The following is a 24,973-nucleotide window of genomic DNA, read 5'->3' as shown; positions in this document are numbered from 1 at the left end:
TTGGAGGTTTCTTCCTTTCATCATGTTAAGTATATCATACCATTCCCTTCTGGCCTGCGGTGTTTCTTTTGAAAAATAATCTTATTTGGGCTCCCTTGTATGTTATTTGTTTCTTTTCCCTAGATGCTTTCAGTATTTTCTCTGTCTTTTTAAAAAATTATTTATTTATTTTATTTTTTTATTTTCTAGGTCTGCACCTGAGGCATATGGAGGTTCCCAGGCTAAGGGTCTAATCGGAGCTCTAGCCACGGGCTTTCGCTAGAGCCACAGCAATGTGGGATCGAAGCCACGTCTGCGACCTACATCAGAGCTCATGGCAGTGCCTGATCCTTAACCCATGGAGTGAGGCCAGAGATTGAACCTGCAACTTCATGGTTCCTAGTTGGTTTTGTTAACCACTGAGCCATGCTGGGTACTCCTCTTTGTCTTTAATTTTGGTCAGTTTGATTAATATGTCCCTCCAGGTATTTCTCCTTGGGTTTATTTTATATGGTACTTGTTCTGCTTCCTGGATTTGAGTGAGTGGTTCCTTTCCCATGTTAGGGAAGTTTTCAGCTATTATCTCTTTGAGTATTTTTCTGACCATTTCTCTCTCTTCTCCTTCTGGCACCCTATAATATGGATGTTGGTGCATTTAACACTGTCCCAGAGTTCTCTGAGACTCTCTTCATTTGTTTTCAATCTTTTTTCTCTTTTCTGTTTTTCTGTAATTTCCACTAATCTGTCCTCCACCTTGCTTATTCGTTCTTCTGCCTCCTGTATTCTGCTGTTGACTGCTTCTAATGAATTTTTTATTTCAGTTATTTTATTTTGCATCTCATCGTGCTTAAGTTTTGTATCTTGTATCTCTTTGCTCAGTGTTTCCTGTAAATTTTCCATCTTTGCCTCTAGTTTATTTCCAATGTCTTGCATCATCTTCAGCATCGGCAGTCTAAAGTCTTTTTCCTGGAGGCTGAGAATCTCCTGATCACTTAAATGTTTTTCTGGGGTTTTTCCTTTCTCCCTCATCCGAGTTACAGTTCTCTGTCTTTTCGCTTTTATAGGTTTTTGCTGTGGTGACCTTTTTACAGATAATAGAGTTGTAGCCTTTCTTACTTCTGATGACTGCCCCCTTGTGGCTGAAGTTGGTACAGGGGCTTGCTGTAGGCTTCCTGATTGGAAGGACTTGTGCCTGCCCACCGATAGGTGGGGCTGATTCCTATCCCTCTGGTGGGTGGGGCTTTGTCTCTGGGTGAGATTAGAAATGGCTGTGTGCCTGGGGGGGGGGTGTTTTTAGGCAGCTTGTTTACTGAGGGGCGGGTCTGTGATCCCACTGGATTGTTGTTTGGCCTGGGGCTTTTCAACACTGATGGGTGGGGCTAGATTTACCCAAAGTGGCCCCCTCCAGAGAAAGGTATGCTGATAAATATTTCTAAGAGCTTTGCTTCCAATGCTCTTCTCCCACAACAAGCCACAGTCACCCCCTGTTTTCCCAGGATGTCCTCCAAGAACTGCAGTCAGGTGTGACCCAGAGTCCTATGGAGACTTTGCTTTGCCTTGGGACTGAGTGCATGTGCAAGTCTGTGTGCTCCTTTTAAGATTGGGGTCTCTGTTTCCCCCAGTCCCATGGAGCTCCTGCACACAGGCCCCACTGGCCTTCAATGCCTGATGCTCTAGGGGCTCCTCCCAATGCCAGATCCCCAGGCATGAGGACTTGACATGGGACTCAGAACTTCCACTCCTGTGGGTAAGTCTGTGTGATACAGTTACTTTCCAGTCTGTGGGGCTTCCCACCCAGGAGGTATGGGGTTGTTTATATCACATAATATTCGCCCATCCTACCTCTTGATGGCCTCCTCTTTGTCTTATAGAGTAGGATATCTTTTTAAAATTTTCTGTTCCATTTGGTTAAAGATTGCTCAGCATTTGGTTTTAAATTTTGTTGTTTTTAGGAAAGAAGTTGAGCTCCAGTCCTTCTATTCTGCCATCTTAATCCCATCTCAGTATGGCCATTTTTACAGTATTAATTTTTCCAACCCAGGAGCATGGAATATCTTTCCATTTCTTTACATCATCTTTAATTTCCTTGGTGAATGTCTTATAGTTGTCAACATATAAATATTTTACTTCTTTGGTCAGGTGTATTCTCAGATATTTGAATATTTGTGATGCAATTTTAAAAAGGTATTGTATTTTTATATTCCTTTTCTAATATTTCATTGTTAGTATACAGTAATGTGACTGATTTCTGAATGTTAATCTTGTATCCTGCTAACTTTGCTTAATTTGTTGATCAGTTCAATTCGTTTTTGGGTTGAGTCGTTAGGGTTTTCTGTATATAATATCATGTCATCTGCATACAGTGACAGTTTTACCTCTTCTCTTCCCATTTGGATGCCTTTTATTTATTTATTTATTTATTTATTTTTTTGTCTTATTGCTGTGGCTAGGACTTCCAGTACTATGTTGAATAAAAGTGGTGAGAGTGGACATCCTTGTCTTGTTCCATATTTTAGTGGGAAGGCTTTCAACTTTTCTCCATGGAGTATTATATTTGCTGTGGGTTTGTCATAAATAGCTTTGATTATGTTAAGGTATGTTTTTCTCTACCCACTTTGGTAAGAGTTTTGATCATGAATGGATGTTGGACTTTGTCAAATGCTTTCTCTGCATCTCTTGAGATGATCATATGATTTTTGACTTTTCTTTTGTTAATGCGGTGTATGACATTGATTGATTTGCATCTGTTGAACCATCCATGTGAACCTGGGATGAATCCCACCTGGTTGTGGTATATGATCTTTTTACATGTTGTTTGATTCATTTGGCTAAAATTTTGTTGATAATTTTTGTGTCTTTATTCATCAAAGGTATTGGCCTATAGTTTTCTTTTTTGGTGGTATCTTGACAGGTTTTGGAATTAGGGTGATGGTAGGTAGCATCATAGAATGTCTTTGGGAGTGTTCCTTCTTCTTCAACCTTTTGAAAGAGTTTAAGGAGGATGGTTTTAAGTTTTTCTTTGTATGTTTGGTAGAATTCACCTGTGAAGCCACCTTGTCCTGGACTCATTTGTAAGGGTTGTTTTTATGACATATTCAATTTCATTTCTAGTGATAAGTCTGTTCCATTCATCTGTTTCTTCTTGATTCAATTTTTGGCAGGCTGTATATCTCTAGAAAGTTGTCCATTTCTTCTAGGTTGTCAGATTTGTTGGCATACAATTGTTCATAGTATTCTTTTTTTTTTTTTAAATTTCTGCAGTATCTGTTGCGATTTCTCCCTTTTCATTTCTTATTTTGTTTTTTTTTGGGGGGGTGGTTTTCCTCTCCTCTTGGTGAGTCTAGCCAGAGGATTGTCAATTTTGTTTACTTTTTCAGAGAACCAGCTCTTGGTTTTATTGATTTTGTCTATTGTTTTTTGAATCTCTATTTTGTTGATTTCCTCTTTGATCTTTATCATTTCCTTTCTTATGTTGACTTTATGTCTTGTTTGTTGTTCTTTTTCTAATTCATCTAGGTGGTAGGTTAAGCTATTGATTTGAGATTTTTCTTCTTTTTTGAGGAAGGCCTGTACTGCTACAAATTTCCCTCTGAGCACCGCTTTTGCAGCATCCTGTAGATTCTTTTTTTTTTTTATTTTTTTTTATTTTCCCACTGTACAGCAAGGGGGTCAGGTTATCCTTACATGTATACATTACAATTACAGTTTTTCCCCCACCATTTCTTCTGTTGCAACATGAGTATCTAGACATGGTTCTCAATGCTATTCAGCGGGATCTCCTTGTAAATCTATTCTAGGTTGTGTCTGATAAGCCCAAGCTCCCTATCCCTCCCACTCATCCTGTAGATTCTGAGTGGTTGTGCCTTCATTATCATTTGTCTTGTGGTAGTTTTTAATTTCCTTCTTGATTTCCTCATTGACCTATTGGTTTTTTAGTAGCATGTTGTTTAGTCTCCATGTAGTTAGTTTTTTCTCATTTCTTTTCATGTGGTTGATTTCTAGTTTCATGCCATTGTGGTCAGAGAAGATACCTGAAATAATTTGTACACTCTTAAATTTGTTGAGGTTAGCTTTATGCCCTAGGATATGATCGATCCTTGAGAATGTTCCATGTGCACTTGAGAAGAATGTATGTTCTGATTTTTTTGTATGCAATGTCCTGAAAATGTCGATTAAGTCTAACTTTTCTATTGTGTCCTTTAGGATCTCTGTTGCCTTATTGATTTTCTGTCTAGAGGATTTGTCCATTGATGTGAGTGGGGTGTTAAAGTCTCCTACTATGACTGTATTCCCATCAATTTCTCCTTTTATGTCTATTAGCATTTGTTGGAGGTATCTGGGTTCTTCTATATTAGGTGCATATATATTGACAATTGTAATATCCTCTTCTTGAATGGATCCTTTAACTACTAAATAGTGTCCTTCTTTGTCTTTCTTCATGGCCTTCATTTTAAAGTCTATTTTGTGTAATATGAGTATGGCAACTCCTGCTTTCCTGTCTTGTCCCTTGGTATGAAATATCTTTTCCCATCACCTCACTGTCAATCTATATGTGTCCTTTGCCCTAAGGTGAGTTTCTTGTAGACAGCACATTGAAGGTTTTTGCTTTTTTATCCAATCTTCTACTCTGTGTCTTTTGATTGGAGCATTCATTCCATTAACATTTAAGGTATTTATTGATAGATATGTATTTATTGCCATTTTAAACCTTGTTTTCCAGTTGATTCTATGTTTTTCTTTTCTTCTTTTCTTTTTTTGGTTGGATGGTTTCCATTTATTTTATGCTTTTAGTATTTTCTTTTCAGTTTTTGTGAATATAATGGTTGGTTTTGATTTGTGGTTGCCCTGATTTTCAAGTACGTTTACCCCTTTGTATATCTGCTTGGTTTAGTTGATAGTAATATAGGCTCAAACATATCATTAAAATAAAAAAGAATCTATATTTTGGTACTTTCTTTCCCCATATTGTATGATTTTGGTGTCTTGTTTGTTTTGTTTTGTTTTGTTTATTTTCCCCAGCATCTTCATGTTTAGATCTGTATGCTGGCTTATTTAAGTGACTGCTTTCCAATTGTGGTTCCCTCCATCCTAATTCTACTTTTTTTCTTTTCCTTTTTCTTTTCTTTTCTTTTTTTTTTAATTTAGAGAAGCCCTTTCAGTATTTCTCTTAGAATGGGTTTAGTATTGCTGTACTCTCTTAGCTTTTATTTGTTGGGAAAATTTTCAATTTTTTTCCTTTCAGCACTTTATATATACCTTGCCACTCCCTTCTGGCCTATAGTGTTTCTGTCAGCTGATAATCAGCTGATAGCCTTATGGGTGTTGCCTTATAATTAATGCTTTGCTTTTCTCTTGCTGCCTTTGGAATCCTCTCTTTATCTTTAGCTTTTGCCATTTTTATTACAGTATGTCTTGGTGTGGCCCTGTTTGGGTTCAACTTGTTTGGGGCCCTCTGTGCTTCCTGTGTCTTGATATCAGTATCCTTTAGATTTGGAAAGTTTTCAGCTATAATTTCTTCAAATATAATTTCAATCCCCTTTTCTTTTTCTTTTCCTTCTGGAATTCCTGTTATGCATAGATTGGCCTGCTTTATGTTATCCAATGGGTCTCTTATATTGCTTTCATTTTTTTTCTTTTGCTTTTCTATCTGCTGTCTTGATTAGGTGATTTCTATTATTCTATCTTCCATGTCACTAATTCGTTCCTCTGCATTATTCATTCTTCTCTTTATTGCCTTTAGCTCAGTTTGCATCTCTGCAAATGAATTTTATAGTTTTTATTGGCTCCTCCTTATACTTTCTAGTTCCTTTCTAAAGGAATCTGCATTACTGTTCATACCCTGTCTTAATTCCTTCAGTATTTTCACTATTTCCCTTTTAAACTCAATGTCTGTCAGACTGCAGGGGTCTATTTCATTGTTGTCTGCTTTAGGTGAATTCTCCTATTCCTTTAACTGGGAATAATTTCTGAGCTTCTTCATCTTGCTTGTGTTTTTCTTTTTCTGTGAGTTTGGGGAAGCCAAACTGTAATTTTGTAAGTCTACTTATATGCAAGAATACTCCTTTGTGTTTTTTGGGGGGTTACTATTTATTTTTCATGTGGGAGTTTGAATATTTGCTTTCTTTTTCTTCTGTGTTAGCAGGCTGTTATATCCCAGGATGCTCAGTGTGTTTCCAGGGAGAAGGCAATAATGGGCAGGGCCAGTGGTCAGTGCCTAGTTTTTGGGTTCTCAACAGAAGCAAGGACCTGCAGGAAGGTGGTCCAGGCTGCTCCTAGTTGCAGGGCCCTGGGAAGTGGTAATAAGCTCTAGGCTGATCTTCAGCTGACCAGAACATTTGGCAGAAGCAGCAGCAGGGTATGTGAGTTCCCAGGGGAGTGAGAGCAAAAACAACTTGTGTTTGATTGCAATGCCCTCCTCTGAGGTGATTGGAACTGCAGGTGGTTCCTGTTCAGGGACCCCTGCTGGGAGCAGGCCATGACTGTCTCTAGAGTCAATGATAACTGTGGTGCTTTGCCCCCATCACCTGTAGACCATGCATGAAGCAACCTGTCTCACTTAGCCCACATAGAATGTGCTGTACAAGCTGTTCCTAGTTGCAGGATCCTGGGATGTTACAGAGATCAGGTGTGTTGGTACTGCCCAGAATGTTTGGCAGTGGCAACTTCAGGGCCAGTGTGTTCCCAGGGGTGCGATAGCACCAACAGGTGGTATTCGGTCTCAATGCCCTCCTCTGTGGTGACTTTGAGGTGAATGGGGCTGCAAGTGATATTTGTTCACAGACCCCTAGTGGTGGTGAACCACTCCCACCTCTGGAGTCAGAGATAACTGCAATAGTTTGCCCTTACCTCCTGTAGACCATGCCAGAAGCACCTCGTCCTGCTTAGCCCCCATAAGAGGTGCTGTACAAGCTGCTTCTCGTCACAGGTTCCTGGGAAGGGACAGTGATCAATGGTCTGGACACTGCCCAGAGTGTTTGGCAGTGGCAGCAGCAGGGTGGGTGTGTTCTCAGGGGTGTGAGAGCAACAACAGGTGGTGTTCCATCACAATGTCCTTCTCTGTGGTGCCCTTTGAGGTGGATGGGGTTGCAAGTGATTTTTGTTCAGGTATCCCCAGTGGCAGTGGGCCAAACCCACCTCTGGAATCAGAGATAACTGTGGCAGTTTGCCCCTGCCGCCTGTAGTCCACACAATAAGTACCCTGTCCCACTTAACCCACAAAGGAGGTGCTGTACCAGCTGCTTCTAGTTGTAGGGTCTTGGGAAGGGACAGTGACCAAGTGTCTGGCCGCCTCCTAGAGCATTTGGCAGTGGCAGCTGCAGGGCGGTTATGTTCCCAGGGGAGTGAGAGCAACAATATATGGTGCTTGGTTTCAGTGCCCTCTTTTTTTATTTTTTTCCAACCCCTGAGGTGACTGGGTTGCAGGTGGAGCCCACTCACAGGCCCCCAGTGGTGGCAAGCCACGCCTCCCTCTGGCCTCTGAGACCATCTCAGTGGTCTGTCCCTGCCATCTGTAGGTTATGCAAGAGGCACGACGTTGTACTTAGCCCCCTAATGCCCTTAGCCTACACAAGAGGTGCCTGGCCACCTGTAGCCTGCACAAGGGGTGCCCAATCTCCCCTAAACCAGCAAGAGGCTTCTTGCTGCTTGTAGCCTTTGCAGAGCCGCACCGCTTTCTGAGCCCCGGGGCATGTGCATGCTCCATTGCAGGGAGTTTCCTATGGTGGTCTGCCCCTCTTACTCTTACCCTCCCCAACAATGGTGACTTGCCTCTCCTGCAGGTTTGGACCTTCTCCCGGGTTCCCTCTGCAGTGGCATTCCCCTCCTCAGCCTGTGACGTACAGCTCTGCCATCCATGGCACACTGCTCCTTAGCCCCTCAGGCTGTCTCCACACAGCCAGCCCCAGTCCTTTCCCCGGGACTGACCTCTGGAGCCGGAGTCTCAGCACCCAGCCTCCACCCGAGTGTCTCAGGCTGTGGTGTCCAGGCTGGTGGGTTGAGATGATCTGCGCTTCTCTCACTCTGCTTTGCTCTTCTCAGTCCAGCTACTGCACTTTTCTTGGTGCCTTTGAGGTCCTGCCAACTTGGCTGATCTTTCGTCAGTTAGGTGGCTTCCCAGGATGTAGGTTCCTTCACTGCTCGCTCTTGGGAATGCTAGTCCCATTCTGTCCTTTTCTCTCTTTCTTTTTCTTTTGTTCTACCCAGCTATGTCAAGAGTTTCTTGCCCTTTTTGGAGGTTTAGGTTCTTCTGCCAGCATTCAGTAGATGTTCTGGGCGAGTCATTTTACATGTAGATGTGTTTTTTTGATGTGTTTGTGGGAAAAGCTTAGCATGACCTCTTACTCCTCTGCCATCTTGCTCCGCTTCCTGTGCCTCTGTTCTGTGACTGATTTCCTTGGAGAGGCGAGCCCCAAAGGGAGCTTTAGGGTGAATGTATGGAGGGGTGGCCTTGTCTAGCCCATTGTCCAGAAAGCCCAGTTCTGTTTGTGGGCCATCCCTGTTTCAGCCTTGATTGCAACTCTCTCCTGAGCCCCAAGTCCCTGTGGTCCTTTTAGAATAACTGGAAGAGAAATAGGTGTTTACACAGTGTGAGGCAGAGAAAGGAAGAGCCAGCTTTTTCTAGGGCTTCTGGGTGTCAAGTCAATTTAGCTGCGCTTCCATGTTTTACCTTAAAAGGGGAGATTGACAGCTTGCTAGGAGCCCGAAAGCTGCTCCTAACCCCTGTGTTGCTGAGCTGGTAGCTGGCAGCCCTTCATTGTCACCTACACAATCTCCTCATCTCCCTGGGTGCTGTCCATGTCTGAAGAAGACTGGGTTTGGGGGCTTTTCCTTGTTGAATGGCTGAGGAGGAATTTGGAAATGTGTAGGAGAAAGTCTGCAGAATAGATGGTGAATAAATGCTTAAGCCAAGGCTCATGTGTTAGAGGGCTGGGGCCAGAGGAAGGAGGAGGCCAAGGGAACGTCACTCATTGGGGGATTTGATGCTGAGGACAGTTTTGCTCTGTTTCCTCACAGACCTTTCTGCAGTGTGTCAGGCTCTGCCCCTGCTGTGAGGATCTGCCGAGGTCAGCCCTTGCCCTTTATAAATCTTCTTTCTCTTTCTTTCTTTCAAAATGGACTTGCCCTGGATTAATAAAGATATGCTGGAAAGCTTCCTATCTCTGCCTGGCATTATGCTTTAATAATAATACTACCCCCAACTTTAATCTAAAAGTAGAGAGGAATTGAAAAAAATTCACAAAGAAAAAGCAAACCTCCATAATCAAAAGAGATGGGGCTGGGGCAGAAGAAAGGACTGGATGACACCTGTGTGAAATGGTGGCATTTAATCAGGGATTAGGCAGGAAGTGGGTGAGGCAATTCCAGAATGACAAGCACCAGCCTGAACCCTCTGATGGAACCTTTGTCAAGGTTTTCAAATACTCTAGTGCCCTTTAAAAACCATTTTCCCCTCTGCCCTTCTGTTTTTGTCCAGGCCTAGAGGTGAAAGTGAAATAATCGAAAGCGAAATGCTGGCTTTATTGACTTTTTTTCAAAGGGAAAACAGTGCACAAGTTTCATAGGAAATCCTCTTGCTGAGTGAATGGCCCTTGAGAATGGAGCTGGTTACATGATTTGCAGGGCTCAGTATGAAATGAAAATGTGGGGCCCCTTGTTCAAATTGTTACAGTTTTTAGGATGACAGGTGAGCATGAAACCAAGTGAGGGGCCCTTCTGCACTCAGGGGCCCTGTGTGATCGCACAGGTCACACTCCCAAGATTGATGCTGCTTAGGAGTCTCTAAAGGGTTACATTATTCTCATTTTCTGACTTAATGAGACTGCTTCCTCCATTTTCAGAGCTTCAGGGATGTGATCATTGAGTGTGTGTGTCTCTGTGTGTGTATTTCAATGCTATTTTTAGGCACTTAGGTTGATTTTCAAAATGTCTCTTTAAAACCTAAGACATTTCTAAAACACAATTGATAGTCTTAGATCCAAATGTGAGTAGGAAACACTGCTGCCCAGAGTCTGACATTAGAGGGCTCAACTCTCTTGTCAGCCCAACTCAGATCTGAGGGGCCCAAGGGACATATCCTCCTAGACAATGCCCGGGTGGCTAAGGCCCCAGAATCCTTGCCCAAATGACCCTGACCTGCTCCCAGGGGTGGGCAGTCATTTTCCTCAGGTCCCTCCTCCCAAGGTGGACCTCACTGCCAGTGTGGGCACCCTGTGGCTTGAGATTTGGACAAGGGACAGCTGTTTAGGGATAATGAGAGGGAGAATTATATTGACAGAGCTTGGACATGTGGGCTGGTCTGGGATGTCCTAACCTGTTTTTATAAGGCCCCTTCCTGTGCCAAAGGGAAGTGGAGGGAGGGAGGGGCTAGAGATGGGTGTTTTCCCCACACTGCTATATTCCACACAGGAATTCCAAGGAGGCTGATGATTCTAAAGTGTACCTTGGCTTTGAGGCCACGACTGTAGGTAGATTTGTTATGGTAGCATCAAACATATTTAACAGTTTGCTAGCTTAATTTATAATTTACAACACTTTAGACTTTCAGTATGTGGGCTTCCATTTCTGTTCTTGCCATGGATTCTGCAAATATTAGAGGCAGGCAGCAAGGAAAGTATATATTTCCATAAAGAAATTGAACCCCAGCTTCCTCATAAACAGTTTTATAGTTCAGTTACTCTAACTTTGCATGTGTGTATAATATTTATACATTTTGACAAAGATAGTTTCTATTTGATTAGCAGACTATAGCAGCTTTTTAGGATACAATTATTATTATTATTATTTTTGTCTTTTTGCTATTTCTTAGGCCGCTCCCGCGGCATATGGAGGTTCCCAGGCTAGGGGTCTAATCGGAGCTGTAGCCACCGGCCTACACCAGAGCCACAGCAACGCGGGATCCGAGCTGTGTCTGCAACCTACACCACAGCTCACGGCAATGCCAGATCGTTAACCCACTGAGCAAGGGCAGGGACTGAACCCGCAACCTCATGGTTCCTAGTCAGATTCGTTAACCACCGCGCCACAACGGGAACTCCTCCAGGATACAATTATTAATTGTATACTTACCACATCCAATTTCAAGTACATTTCTTCTCCAAAGGTTTCTTAATTTCAGAATAATATTGATTTCATCATAGCAGTGGACTCTGCTAAAATTTGTTATGTCCATACCATAGAAGGAATAATTTTATTTTTAACGTTGAGCTTTTTTATGTTAGCCTATAATAACATTCACAGTAATGTCAGATATCTCATTGACAGAATGAATATTCAAAAGATGTATTTCTATTTCATGAATTCAATAAAAAAAAAAAAAGAAACCATTATTGGAACTAACTGATTTTCTCTTTGATGTAATCTAGGACACTGGAATAAAACTGGCCTCGTTCAACTTTTTGTTCGGTTCTTCTTCTGGTAACGAAGTTATCACTTCACTTTTTGTGTGTCCAAAAGGAAACTTGGAATCCAAATTGGTGAAGTTCATGAAGAACAGTCGTTGGAGGTAAGTGAAAAGCCTTGGCTTCACTGCAGGCACTCATGTTCAGCAGTCATTTTTCCATATAGTCCTAAAGTAACTTCTAACTTTTGGCATAGATGTTGATGCTTCTTCAAAAGATTTGTGTCTTCTGGTTTTCATGTGGTCAGTGGTATCACTTAGCCCTCATGAGAGATGGTAAACCGTATTGATAAACATTCTAAGTTCCATATACATCATCAGTTTCCTTATGAAATCAAATTCAGAGCTTATTTTTTAGCTCTGCTGCTCAGAGTTCATTGCAAAATAAAACGACATTACTATGTAATAATAGCTACTGTATATGTATGTAAATCGTACGGTGACTCACAAAATCATGTTATGGCTGTTTTCAGGCTGCTGTCCATAAGCTCTATGATAAAGTGGCCCAGCCTCTGGTTCCCATCTATGTCTCCCACCTAGCCAATGGAGTCTCATGTTTCTGCTGACCCTACCAACAGATGACTCAGTGGCTCTGTGCCTTTGGAAGGGTGTGGGTGTGGCATAGGCTGCAGCACAATTGACTGGCCCAGCAATGGCTTGTTGGGGCAGGGATGTTGAGTCTTTCTCCACTGCCACCTAAACTGTATGAAATTAGCTTCCTGAGCTCTTTCTTGCCTGAGGGCACTGCATTAACCAGCAGGTGCCATGTCTGCTGTCTTTGAAAGGGAGAAACTTGTTATGCTGAGTCTGGAAAAAATAGGGAAAAGAGAGCTGGGTTATGGCTAGACATCTTTTAGACTTAATCACATGTTAAAGTGAAAAATCTGTTTATTGTGCATACATCTCCCACAGTATTAGCCAAGACCATATCAGAAGCTGAAAATACAAAGTAGAAGTCTGCCGACACAGTTATTAATAATTCTTCATTAAAAAATTTAAAATCTGAGGGAAATGTTAGACAAGTTGGGACACTGGGACCACAGGTATAAACCGGGATTGTCCCGCTTACAGGAAAATAAGGGAGCTTCATTTTCTTTGCCCTTTTGGGAATGGTGTTTGTAATTTTCCTCCCTGCTGTACTAGCATATTTGAGTTTTCTAAAGTTGTGGTTTCCTAGGTTTGAATTCACTAAGCTAATAGCAATAAATGAGCCCAGAATGCCTGCTTGATACCTGTGGCTGTGTGACCACCAGTTTATTTCTTTTGCCGTTGAAAGTAATTTAAAAGCTGCCTGATTGACTAGGCTGTCTTGGTCACTTAGTTATAAGGACAGACCTGAGCCGGCAGGGAACAAAAGGCCTGGCACATGTTATGTAGTCAATAAAGAGTTTAATAAAGGAGCTATTGTTGGGGGTGTTATTGAAAGCCACCAACTTTCTCATGGCTGTTTTCCTTGTAACAGTAGTGATCTCAAAGGAGATTCCATGGTTATGTGTTTATGACTCATATAAACTTATAGATATTTAATGGAAATATAAATAAAGAGTCAAAAAGTAATGTCAATAGTTTCTTGAAAATCATGGTAAAATGACCTTAGAGCATTCAAAATGTCAATAAACAACTGCCCCATTATAGCACCAGAATCATAAGATCATGCAAAGAGGTTTACAGAAATAAAAAAAGAAGGAGAGAGAGATAGACCACTTATCTCAGAATCTTTGGGCAAAGACCTAGCACAATCTACTCTTTCTGCAGTGTCTACTGCAACTTTTGCCTCTGCTTGACATGTCAAACTATGCAGCTAAATGCTGATACTCGATATTATTTGATGTCCTAATCAGGCACTCATTCAATAGAAACCACTGTGGAATGTTGCAAAGACATAGAAATTGAAATTCTAGTTGCTGATGTTATTCTTAGCTTGCCACTTTGGTTCCAGGGTTTAAATTGATTTTTTTTCTAGGCTTTTAATTAAGTATATGAACAGGGGCATAATGAGACCATGGTTAACACTAGAATTGGTGTGAGGTTCTCTCATCACTCACCACACCTTGTTTCAAATCTTTTTAATTGTTATTTTTCAGCATTAAAGAGAGTGGACATTATCATTTATATTTAATTTGTCTAAGAACGTTATAGAGGGACCAGATGTATTTTCTCAAAGGACAGATACCTATATTAGACATGAAGGGAATTTTATAGTTAGTCCTTAAGAGGTAGGATAGCTTTGTGTGTTCTGTAATTTAGTTGCTTAAATTCTGACAGAATAAAACAACTTGTGTTGCTCTGAAAATAACTGGTGGAAAGAAACCGCTTTAGCATGGGCTTCATCAAAGACTGTTCTATGGAGCATGAGTCATATGAACTGCTCCATGAAAAGAGGATTCTGTGGCCAAGACCCACCTTATTTTTTGTTCTTGGAGTTTGGTTAGTCCTGTGATGGAGAAACCATTCCTGGAGTTTTCTAAAGCTTTCTCGAGTTTATCATTAAAGTCCTTATTCTGCATTACTTCTCATAGAAGCACTGTAGTAGTGTAATATCATTTCTTTAAGTCTGTTTTCTTGCATTTGTTGGGTTAATGTCTTACTTTCTACAGTCCCAAGACATTATTTCCTATTCATTTTATCTACACTAAATATAGATGTATTTTTCTTTCAGTTCTTTTCTTCCAGCAGACAATGATAACCCCTACAAATGCTCTCAATGTCTGTCATCATATAAAATCAGTGACTCTCTTTCCAGAGTTCATGAGCTTGTGTTATCCAGTGTCATTTCTTACATTTTTTTGCTTCTTGATATTTGAAGCTTTGTTATCATCTACTCCACAGTAGAACCATTGAAATTTAGCTCAGTTTGAAATTTGGTCAACTTCTGTTTCTCTCATTCCCATTTCTCTTATCCCCAAATGTCACTTTGTTCTCATATTTGATCAGTACAATAAACACTGATCTATTGTATTTGTATCTGTCATTCCCATAAAATGAAAACGTTCTGGATTATGGATATAATCTTTTGACAGACCAATACTGACCTTATTCACATCCCCCACCCCTGAATAGTAGATTTACTACATTTTTTCCCCCTCCAGTACAAGTCTCAGTGGTTGCTGAAAGTGTAGAATCCAGGCCAGCAGTCTCAGTGGGACACCTTTCTGCCCTGCTGTAGGAGTTAAAATCTGGATTCATTCAATTTACTTGAGGAAATCTGAGTACCTTTGACATTCAGGGCATTGGGGTACAGTGACGAGGAAGAGTACAGACAGGCCCTGCCTTCATGAGACATAGATGACAGTGTTGTCAGCTGCTTCTGAAATAGTGTGCAATACAGTTTTTAAAAAATGTTTTGTGCAGCTGATTAAGTACACATCCCCAGCACCTTCCCCATGGAACTCTCACACTACTAGTCTGTGTACCAGCCCTGGACGCCCCAAGGCCAGGTACCAGACAACTAAAAATAGCCCCTAAGTCCCAGAGCCTGTGAAATTATTCCAATCAGCCAGCTCACAGGGAGCTTACTAAACTTAGTTAACCCCGCCCTGCTTGTATATCAACTCCCCCCTGCCCCAGGGTGTGAAACCTCTGTGTGGCTCTGCCTGGCGGCCTTCTCTATTTTGGCAAATAACAAAAAGTCCTGCTTTTCATCTATCCAAGTGTCAGTGTGTGGTATCCTGCCATCAAAGAACTTATAAATCTAGTAAAACAGAGCTGCAAGCAAAATTGTGGTTTTTCTTTCTTATTGTTATGAAAATTTCAAAGGACTTAAAATGGAGTACTAATTGGTGGTGAAAAGGAGATGGGATCAGGATTTTAAGAGGAGGGAGGAAATTTTTAAAAAATTACTTAAGTAACTTTGTTCTCCCACCAAGGACATTAGCCAATTAATATACTCCTTGTATTCATTTGTTTATTGCATGCTTATTGAGCATTTGCTGTATCACCTTGGTAATATACAATGTTCTAGGAGGTATGTAGGAACAGAAAATGCTTACCCTTTTCTTGAGAAACCTACAGATTAATTGAGAAGCATAACATGCATGTAGAATGATTAGGTAGATAAAATCAAGTCTGTAGTAATATAGCTACACCATTCCTGTAAGTCCCAAAAATGACAAAAATACTAGAAAACTAGGGAAATAAATTTGCTTGCAATTTTCAGTGATAGCTAACCTTAAAGTAATTTTTAAGTTACTCAGTAATTTGGCTGAAGAAGTATTTGCATCATTGCTCTTTTCCTCAGTTCATTCTTCCCAGTTCTGATACCCTTTCTCTGAGGCACATAGGGCCTAGCTGTTTCTAACTGTATGTAAAGCTCCAATGGTATGGAGTCATGGGGATTTTGAGCTGAAGCAGGTAACGAAGTTCTCCCAAGGGATAGATTTTGAAGGAATGTGTTGGCAGTTTGGATCAGATGAAGCTTTTTCTTTTAAAACTTGGGTATGTTTCAAAAAGGAAAATGGTTTCAGCCCAAATCCATTTGCACAACCAACCTTCCTGTTTGGGGAATTGAATGCTTAGCTAGTTTATTTTTGATGGACAGCCTTCTGTGTGTTTTAAATGATGGTTGACTGGCCTAGAAACTGTTTTTTTTCCAGAATGCATTTGGTGGTGTTCCCTGATCTTCAAGGGAACTCACACTTTTTGTGAAGGAGAAGGAGGAAGCTGTAGTTGATCAAGGCTCTGTCCTTCTCTAGACTCATTCCACTGACTGTCAACCGTTCTTCCTACCAATGCTTTCTTAATTGAACATCTGCCCTGTATAAAGGACCATAGTGGCCTCAGCAAGGGATGCTAAGCCTGCCAACAGAGAGACGCGGCATGGACTTTATATGTGGCAGAATGTGGGCCTGGCCATAAGAGAGACATAAAGTGTTGTGCACACGGAGTGAAAGAATCACTTCAAACTGGGTGGATCTAGAAGAGCTTTACAGAAAAAATAACACTTGAGCTGGGACTTGGAGAACAGGTTTGATTTGGCAGCTAGAGAAGGAATCAGCAAACTGAAGCCTATGGGCCAAATCCATCCTCTCCTGTTTTTATAGATAAAGTTGTATTGGATCTCAGCCATGCCCATTCACTGATGTATTAATCTATGGCTGCTTTCATCCGACAACAGCAGAGTCCTGTTGAGGACAGGAGACTATACAGAGGACAGCTGTATAGCCCTTAAAGCTAAAACATTTTCTATCTGCCCTTTTATAGAGAAAGTTTGTGACCCTTGGTTTAAAGTCAGTTGCCTGAGGGACTTGATATATGGCCTTGATATTTGAACTTGATGTAAGCCAAAATATATGACTTCATTTGGCAGACATTCTGGAAACAAGAGTGTTTCTTAGACTTGGAAGTGTTTGGGTGTTCATGATGGCACTGAACTTCAGGACAGGGAGTGAGGTAGATGAACTCCAGAAGGGAGATGCTACAGGCAGTAAAAAAAAAATGCATAAGTTAATGTTGTTGCATATGTGAAAAAGAATGAATGTGGATTAGGAGGATATCTTGGATAAAAGGAAGAGGGTACAAAAAACATTGTGAACAAAGCTCTAGAAGGGTGACCCAAAGGAAAGACAGAATTGAGGATGAATCTAGAATCTTGAGCCTGAATGATGGGGAATGTCAAGGATTCCTTCTCTGAAGATATATTGACCTGAACAGGACAAATTTTCCCTCCCCTGCTCCATTCCAGTTAGGAGGAGGGATCAAGATGGCATGGACCCATCCCTCAGGGCAGCTGGTGTTAGAGGAGAGGTAGTTAAAAGCTATTGTTATTGAGGGAGCAAGACTCAAAGCCTTACTTATGGAAAAATAGCTGTTACTGTATAGGAAACCATCCTATGTTGTCTCTTAGAAAAAAACCACTATGTGAGTTGGAGGAGTGTCCTTGTATTTTAGGTCATCTTGCAGGATTGCGAGATAAAATATAAATTGCCTGTTAAATTTGAATCAGATCAACAAGGAACACATATTTGTATAAATATGCCCCAAACATTATGGGACATACCTGTACCAAAAATCCTTTGTTCTTGATCTGAAATTCAAATTTATCTGGGCATCAATTTCAGATCAACAATGAATAACTTGTAGTATCTGTCCCAAGGATGGGATATATTTATACCAAAAAAAATAATCTGTTGATTATCTAAAATTCAAATGTAATTGGGCTTTTTTCCCTAAATCTGATAACCCTATTTCTAAGGTAAGCAGCCAAAGTTTTTACTTTTGGGGAGACTGAACAAGGATTGGGGCACCTAAATTTGTTTACCCTCATAGGAATGGAGTTGACTCCTTTGGCCCTTCTGGAGCCCACAATGAACAGAGGAGAGTTCAGTGGACATCAGGCCAGAGTGTGGGACACTGATAAGGAGGGCAGATAGAGGATGGATCAATGGGCATTGTGGGCTGAAGTTTCCAGTGGTCAAACACCAATGTAGATGTTGCTGTGAAGGTGTTTTTTAGATGTGATTAACATTTAAGTCAGTAGAATTTGAATACAGTAGACCACTCTCCATAATGTGGATGGGCCTTATCCAAACAGTTGAAGGTCTTAAGAGAAAAGGCTGATGTCACTAGAAGAGGAGGGATTTCTGCCTCCAGACTGCCTTTGAACTCAAGACTGTAACATTTACCCCTGCTGGAATTTCCAGCCTGATAGCCTGCCCTGCAGATTTTGGACTTGCCAGCTCCCACAGTTGCATTAGCCAATTCCTTAAAGTAAATCTGTGTCTCTCTTTGTCATATGTATGTCTGTATATATTTGTATACATATATGTGTATTCACACACACAGACACACACACATTCTGTTGGTTCTGTCTCTCTGGAGAACCCTAACTAATACAGGGAGGCAGATGTATTAGTAGCATTGATGCCCATTCATTTTCTCAGAGTTCTATTGGGAGCTGTATCAGTGGAGCCACTGCTGATTTCCTCCAGCACCAGTTTTCTTCCCTCAGCCCCAAGCCTGAGCCACAGTAAGACCAAACTCCCTGGTTGCCCACACAGGTCATCAAGATGCGTTATTTCAATCAGGGAAAGATAACCACACCTGGGTTACACCTCTGTGAGCCATCGCACATGGGAGGGGGGCTGTTCCGCAGAGCTGGATGGGCACAGCCTTGGTCTTGGGATTTGCAGAGGGAGAACTGCCGTTTGACCTCAGGTAAACCCCCAACACAGCAGCCACGGAGTGTGCTGTTAAAACAGCTTGTGCCTAGGAAGACTGCTTCTCCATATTTCTTTCCCCTCTTTATCCAGCCTCCTCACTGGAGAGATGATGCAAACAAAGACGTGCAGGTTTATATTAAACATCTTTGGTAGATGGCGTGTCTGTCTGCTCTCCTCCCAGCTCCCTAGCAACAGCTATGTCATTCTTTTATACATTTTTTTTTTTCATGGAAATTCTAGCTTTCTGTGTAGGTCTCTCTCTCTCTCTTTTTTTCTCAGTATCTTTCCCTCTGCCTGTGTCTATTTCCCTTTCTCTCCCTTTCTCCCCTGCTTCTGTCTCTGTCTCTGTCTCTCTGTGTGTTTCTTTCTCTCTGCTGTGATTTCCCACATTAGCCACTGTCCATTTCTTTGATTCCTTCTTGGCAACAAGAGTTACAGCACCATTATGCAGCAAGCAGTCCTGCTTCCCTGCTACCTTAAAATAATAATGTTTCATGGTGACAAATGGATATAGTTAACAATGAAAGTAAAATGCTTAGCAGGCAGGGGTGCGACCAGGTCAGATTTATCTGCCTGGCAGAAACAGAGTATCCTGAGATTCCCTAAAGAAAGGAATATATGTGTGAGGGTAGCTGGTAGTGCTTGCTAGGTGGACCCTGCTGCTGTTTTATTTTTAATTTAGCTTCCATAAATTGCAAGAATAATTTCTCAAAAGCAGAAAAATAGTTATTTTTTATTTACTCAGGTTTTGTTATTGTCTTAGGAAACTTAACTTTAGCAGATTTTAAAATCTGATTTTACATTTGCTGTTTTTCTTTGATAAAAAGTTAAAACCCAGAATAAGACAATCTTAATTAATGCAGATAAATAATCCTTTTTGTGCTCAGTGGCTAAAGTTTCTATGTTGTGTTGAAAAAGGCCCAATTAAAGTGAAAAAAATTGATTTTTTTTTTCTAGACTGCCTTTCTACTACTGAGAGGAAGAAAAACCCCTAGTATCCAAAAAAAAAAAAAAAAAATCTCCCCATCAAAAGCCGTTTGCATGCACACATGTGCATGTCTGTTTTGCACACTGCACATGTGCCTACCCCGGGTACAGAGGGCTACTCTAGCAGCAGAACATGTGGGGTGTGTATGTCTGAAAGTTGGCTTGGTTGTGCGCATGGAAAGAAGAACTCAAGAGAGGGAGGTGAAAACCACACCAGCCTAAATCAAAAGCAACTGTTGTGCCATAAGGAAAGCAGGCAGACCTTGCTCTGTGCATACGCCGCTTTTTCTTTGCCGCCCAGACTGATCTTTGAAATAAAATAAAGAAGCATGGCAAACTAACTGAAACATAGGTAGAAATAATATATTTGGGTTTCAGAAAGGAAAAAAAAAATAACCTGGCAGAGCTTGAAAGGCACCCATTTCATAACAACACATGTGCAAAGAATTACAATAATTGCAGTGCACACATCGGTAACAGACAGAGTGAACAATGAATATTAAAAACACATTCCTAGAGCTGGACCTGTGGCTTGGCAGCAACGCACAATGTGGAGACCTGCGCAGGAGTCAAAGGCAGGCTCTTGGCTTCCAGAGCTGTCAGGGCTTGGCAGGAGCTGAGGAGGAAAGAGAAGGGAGGACGGTGGCAGCAATTGTCTCTGTCACTGTGACTTCTGTCTCCCCCTGACAGAGCCCTAGGGTGGCTTCAGGAGGGTTGCATGAGGAAGTCAGCTTTCAGTCCTTTGGGGCTCTGGTTCAGAGCTGAACTTGAGCCAGGCAGAGAAGGAGGGGCGATGGGGAGAGAAAAACAAGACCAGAGGACAGACAGAGGTAATGGTGGGAGCATCCAGACAGTGCCCCGGACGAGTGGCCCAGACTCTCGCTCAGGGCTTGCCTCTAGCAGGATCCAGCACAATGGACTGCACTGCTGTGGAGATGTAACTGGGAAAGTGTTTTTCTTCCATGGATTAAATACATAGATCTGTCTTTTTCCCTTCAGTATTTACTATGCGGTGGCATTAAAGTCAGCAGGGGGATGAATTCTCCTGGTAGTATGTTCCGCAGGCTTCAAAGACACAGTAACCAAACATTCAAGGTACACAAAGATCTTTTCACTGTGAATCCTTTCCATTGTCAGTAAAAGACAAAGGGCCTCTCTTAAGTACAGCTTGGTTACGATTCTTCAGATTTTGCCTTTTGCCATTGGCAGGGAATTGACTGTTGTATCTCTTCACCTTTGGCAAAGAGAGAGGCCAGAGGGTGAGAAACTCTAACCAGAGAGTTTGGTTCACACACTGGGAGCCCAAGCCTGAGGATTCTTAACCTGTGGGCCAGGAACATCCAAGAGGTTGGTGAGGTAGAATTCAGGGAGGTTTATAAACTTGGATGGGAAAAAAACAACTTCTTTATTTTTGCTGATCCCTGAGATTCAGCATTCCTTTAATTACAATTGTAGGAAACAAGCCATGGTAGTAATACTTATGACTTTGTCACAAGTTAAAATCAGAGTTATTTTCATGTCATTTCACTGTTGTTTCAAATATCTTTAATTATTATTTATGTTCATCACTACTAAGAATTTTGGTAATTATTAGACCTGCTACAAGATCTTCTTATTTTATACATTAGTTAATAAGTTGTATAGTAGAATGAAATACTTGGATAACTATATTTTAATATATTGGTTTCCCTTGACATGTTATGTAGTATGTTTTATTCTTTTTAAAAAGATTATTCTAAGGAGGGTCTATAGGCCACTTGGCTTCACTGTAGAGGGCTCCATGCACACACAATACTTCCCTGGAAAAGGATCCGGCCCCCAAAGCAGTCATGAGGAGCTCGGTCCTCCAAACAGTGATTTCGTAGTGGGCCAGCCTAGGGCGTGTCTCTAAACATACGGGGGTGGGGGGTGAAGGCAAAGGCAAACATATGTCTCCAGACACAACACTGAGGACTCAACAAAGGAATTTCTTACTTATCCACTCTTTAGATATGCTCAACAAACCTGAACATTTGCAAGACCAAAGTTTGCATATTCTTTTCAATGATTTGTGGCAGAGCTCCAAAATGATTTCATTAAAAAAGAAAATAAGGAGTTTCCTGGTAGCCTAGCAGTTAAAGATTCAACATCATCACTGCTGTGGCTCATTATCACTGCCGTGGCTTGGGTTAGATCTGGGAACTTCCTGTACTGCGGGCTTGGCCAAAAAAAAAAGAAAAAGAAAAAAGAAAAGAAATCCGTCACATAACTTCTCCAGTTTCTCCATATGCTGGCCAAGAGTGCTTGCCACTGAATCACAGTCGATAAGGTAGAAAAAGACTAATGAGGAACTAACGGTATTTGCCACTTTCCAAACCCAGGGTGGAAGGAACCGCTATGAGAGTGGTGGTAAGATAATCAGACAACGTAGGGATATATCTCTTAAAATAAGAAGTCAGCTAGGATAACTGACACCCATAAATGTTACAGAGGTGAATGAAAAAGTCCTTTCATTTCTACTTGACCCTTGGTGAAGAAGTGGAGTAGTTCAGATTTGGAAGCAATGATTTATTTGATTTATCAAAACCTGAAATCCTGCTGAACTCCTGTACCAGTGCAGAATTTAGTACTAGGAGCAGTGCTGGGAGAAACAGGCCTAAAACAATTCTCAAAAATATGAACCTCAACATCTGACTTATGAGGGACAAAAATACTGTTCTTAAAGAAAATATGTAACATACTAGCAATCTTTGTGGACATTTTTTTTAACTTGAGAAATATTATTTTACTAGAGTTCTTGATACAGACATACAAGAAAGTCAGGAGATATAGAGAGAAAGATAGATGAGTGGTAGATGAATAGATAGAAAATTTGGTAAGACCTAGATCTATTATGTATTAGACATTACATTAGTTTTAAAAATACATTTACCTATCTCATTTAATGTTTTAACAGTTCCATGACATATTATCAGCTCATGTCTTTCAGATGGGGACAGGCTTAGAGAATGAAATAACTTGACTGAGGTTACAGAGCTCATCAGCTGGATTGAAACACAGGTTTGTCTTGCCCCAAAGCCACTTTTCCATTATTTTAAATGGTTCTAGTTATTTTTAAAAAATTTCTGTGACTCAATCCTTAAAACACAAGAATTTTTTACAGGAATTGAGAGATCGAATTTCAAGTCAGAAACACAAATGGCAATGTGATAACAGGTTACATATTGATAAAAGAAACTTTATGATGTCCAACAAAATTGTTTCTCATATACAGAAAGTCAGATGTCTTATACACCTATTTTCATCATTAATATTAATATATAATCATTTTATATAAGTAAATATAAAAGCAGTCTCCTGGAATTTAAGATCTCCTTGATGATTTCATTTGCCAATACAGTAGTTACTGTAGGTACCTATTTTCAGACTGGGAAACTGTCATCTCTAATTATTATAAAATTTGATGCATGGGAACAAATTTCAGTTGTGTTCAAAGCGTGCTTCTGTGCCATTGCCATCCCTTATCTACTATATCTGCACATCACCCAGGGTTAGAGCTAAGGCCGTGATCACAGCTATCAGCAATTAGGAGTAAAGTAACTACAGAAAATCTCAAGGTCATGCCAGGATATCTGTCACAGAATTGCTGTTCTTCGTCATTCATGTGCCTCCTCTCATATTAGGTAAAGCCATCATGAGAGAGTGAACATATTTTAGTTCTCTTTAAAATAATCTCTCTTCATCAGACCATAGCAAGGTATTGTAATCTACAAGCCACAGGCATTAGATGCCACTTTGAGATGATCTCTAAGACTTTGTCCAGTCTTAACTTTCTCTAATTCCAGGAACTTAACAATCACTAAGATAGAAAAGCTTGCAAGGGGGTCTTCACCAGGCCTTGTAGCCGTCAGAACTTAAAGGGTCCTTGACTTGAGTTCCGTTACGTGAGACTACCCCTGAGTTCTTTGATGCTGTAGGAGTTATTCAGTCAGTATGAATAACTGGGACAAGTTATAGGATTTCAAAGAGTAAGTAAATAACCTCCGATCAGAAAATTCAATTTGTTCGTGAGGTGGAGAAAGGCATCCTGCCATTAAGCAGTCAGATGGAAAACATGCAAACCACAGTTTGTGAAAGAGAAAAGAACATTAAAAGCCCTTGCCCAGAAGCAGAGGCAAGTGCAAGAAACATACTCAGCAAAGTCAATGTGTCTATTGTAAATGTGGGAAGTGAGAGCCACAACACTGATTGAAATTCCAAACTGTGTAATAACCAGAGCTATCACTCGTAGGCCAGTCCTTCCAGTGGGGAGCACTGGAGGGTCTAAGAGATTCACTTATGGGATGGGTTTTGAAAGAAGACCCTGGTCCACTATAAAATGCTTTCTGGGTCAGGCACACCTGTGCAGCAAATTCCAGTGATTGGCCAAGGTAGCTGAAGGCACAATCTGACAGGGCCATCTCCCTCTCTTAGGTGAAAAGATCAGATCTCCTCTGGGAGCAGAGGAAAAACTCATGATAAAGCAGACATTTTGTTGCCACAGAGGATCTCAGAGAACTACTGTGAATGGGATGATAGCAAAACTTATATTGGCACTAAGAATCACACCCAAAATGGATATTACCTAGTGCTAATACTAGGCATAACACTGCCTTATTATTCTGGGGTGCCCTCTTTTCCACATCAAGGAAACTGGTATGTATAATCAGCCTCCATAGTGCTGATACTGTTGTGGTATCTGTTGTAAGATTGGCATAGTGTGAACAGGGCCAATTCTGGTCTACTTGCCAGCTTTGTGCACTGAAAAAGAACTTCCCTTTCTCCAGGTGGGTGCAGCCCTGCACCAGAGCATACAGTTTGGTAAACGGAATGTGGACAGGATTTCAGTTTCTCACTCTCAGTTGGATACTCTTTATGCAGTCCCAGGTACAGCATTCTCTCAGGCTCCACAAGGTGGGTGCTGCTGGATACTAGGCTCCATTATGACATGAGTGGGTGCAGCAGATGCTGCTGATGACTGGCCATATCTGCTAAGTTACTCCAGAGGTTGCCTGCAGCTTCTATGTAAGCCAAGACTTCTTACCTCAAGCCCATGTTTCTCTCTGCCTGGGTGCTCTTTCTAGCTCCAGGAGCATGCTGGATGAGACAGGGATGCATGCCCAGGCACAGTCTTCCATTGCGGAGGGTGGGATGGAGCAGAGGTATACATTCCCCAACCATCTCCTCCGAGGTCATCCAAAGTGAGGTGCATCTGCCCAGTGTCTCCTGGGGTCCTCAGCGGGATCAAGCCCAGTTGCCCAGAGTGGCCATCTGCTTATCAGCATACCCTTTGTTGACTTTCTTCTCTTCCTTATTTTGTTTCCTCACTTCCTATCCATGTTTCCTGGGATTACCTTCCAAATCCTTGCACCTAAATCCTTGTCTCCGAGTCTGCTTTGGGGGGACCCAAATGAAGAGCCCAGGCTTCCTCCCTCTA

General features: G+C 41.3%; 1 protein-coding gene across 14 annotated transcripts in view; it reads left to right on the top strand.

The window, feature by feature from the left end:
* The window catches only part of LOC146399988 (uncharacterized), a 460,667-nt gene that overhangs the window by 110,189 nt on the left and 325,505 nt on the right, over positions 1–24,973 (top strand). For all 14 annotated transcript variants that reach the window (XR_014815759.1, XR_014815764.1, XR_014815763.1 and 11 more), the window contains one exon: positions 11,340–11,479. The gene's annotated coding sequence lies outside the window, so the exon portion shown is untranslated. The remainder of the gene's footprint in view (positions 1–11,339; positions 11,480–24,973) is intronic.

This window comes from Sus scrofa, chromosome 9 (assembly GCF_054392235.1).
Source record: "Sus scrofa isolate SSC_HxYL_T2T_F1_AM1 chromosome 9, Sscrofa_HxYL_maternal_Yorkshire_Landrace_v2.0, whole genome shotgun sequence".
In the NCBI taxonomy this organism is placed as follows: Eukaryota; Metazoa; Chordata; class Mammalia; order Artiodactyla; family Suidae; genus Sus; species Sus scrofa.
This window is presented reverse-complemented; position numbering and strand designations above follow the sequence as displayed.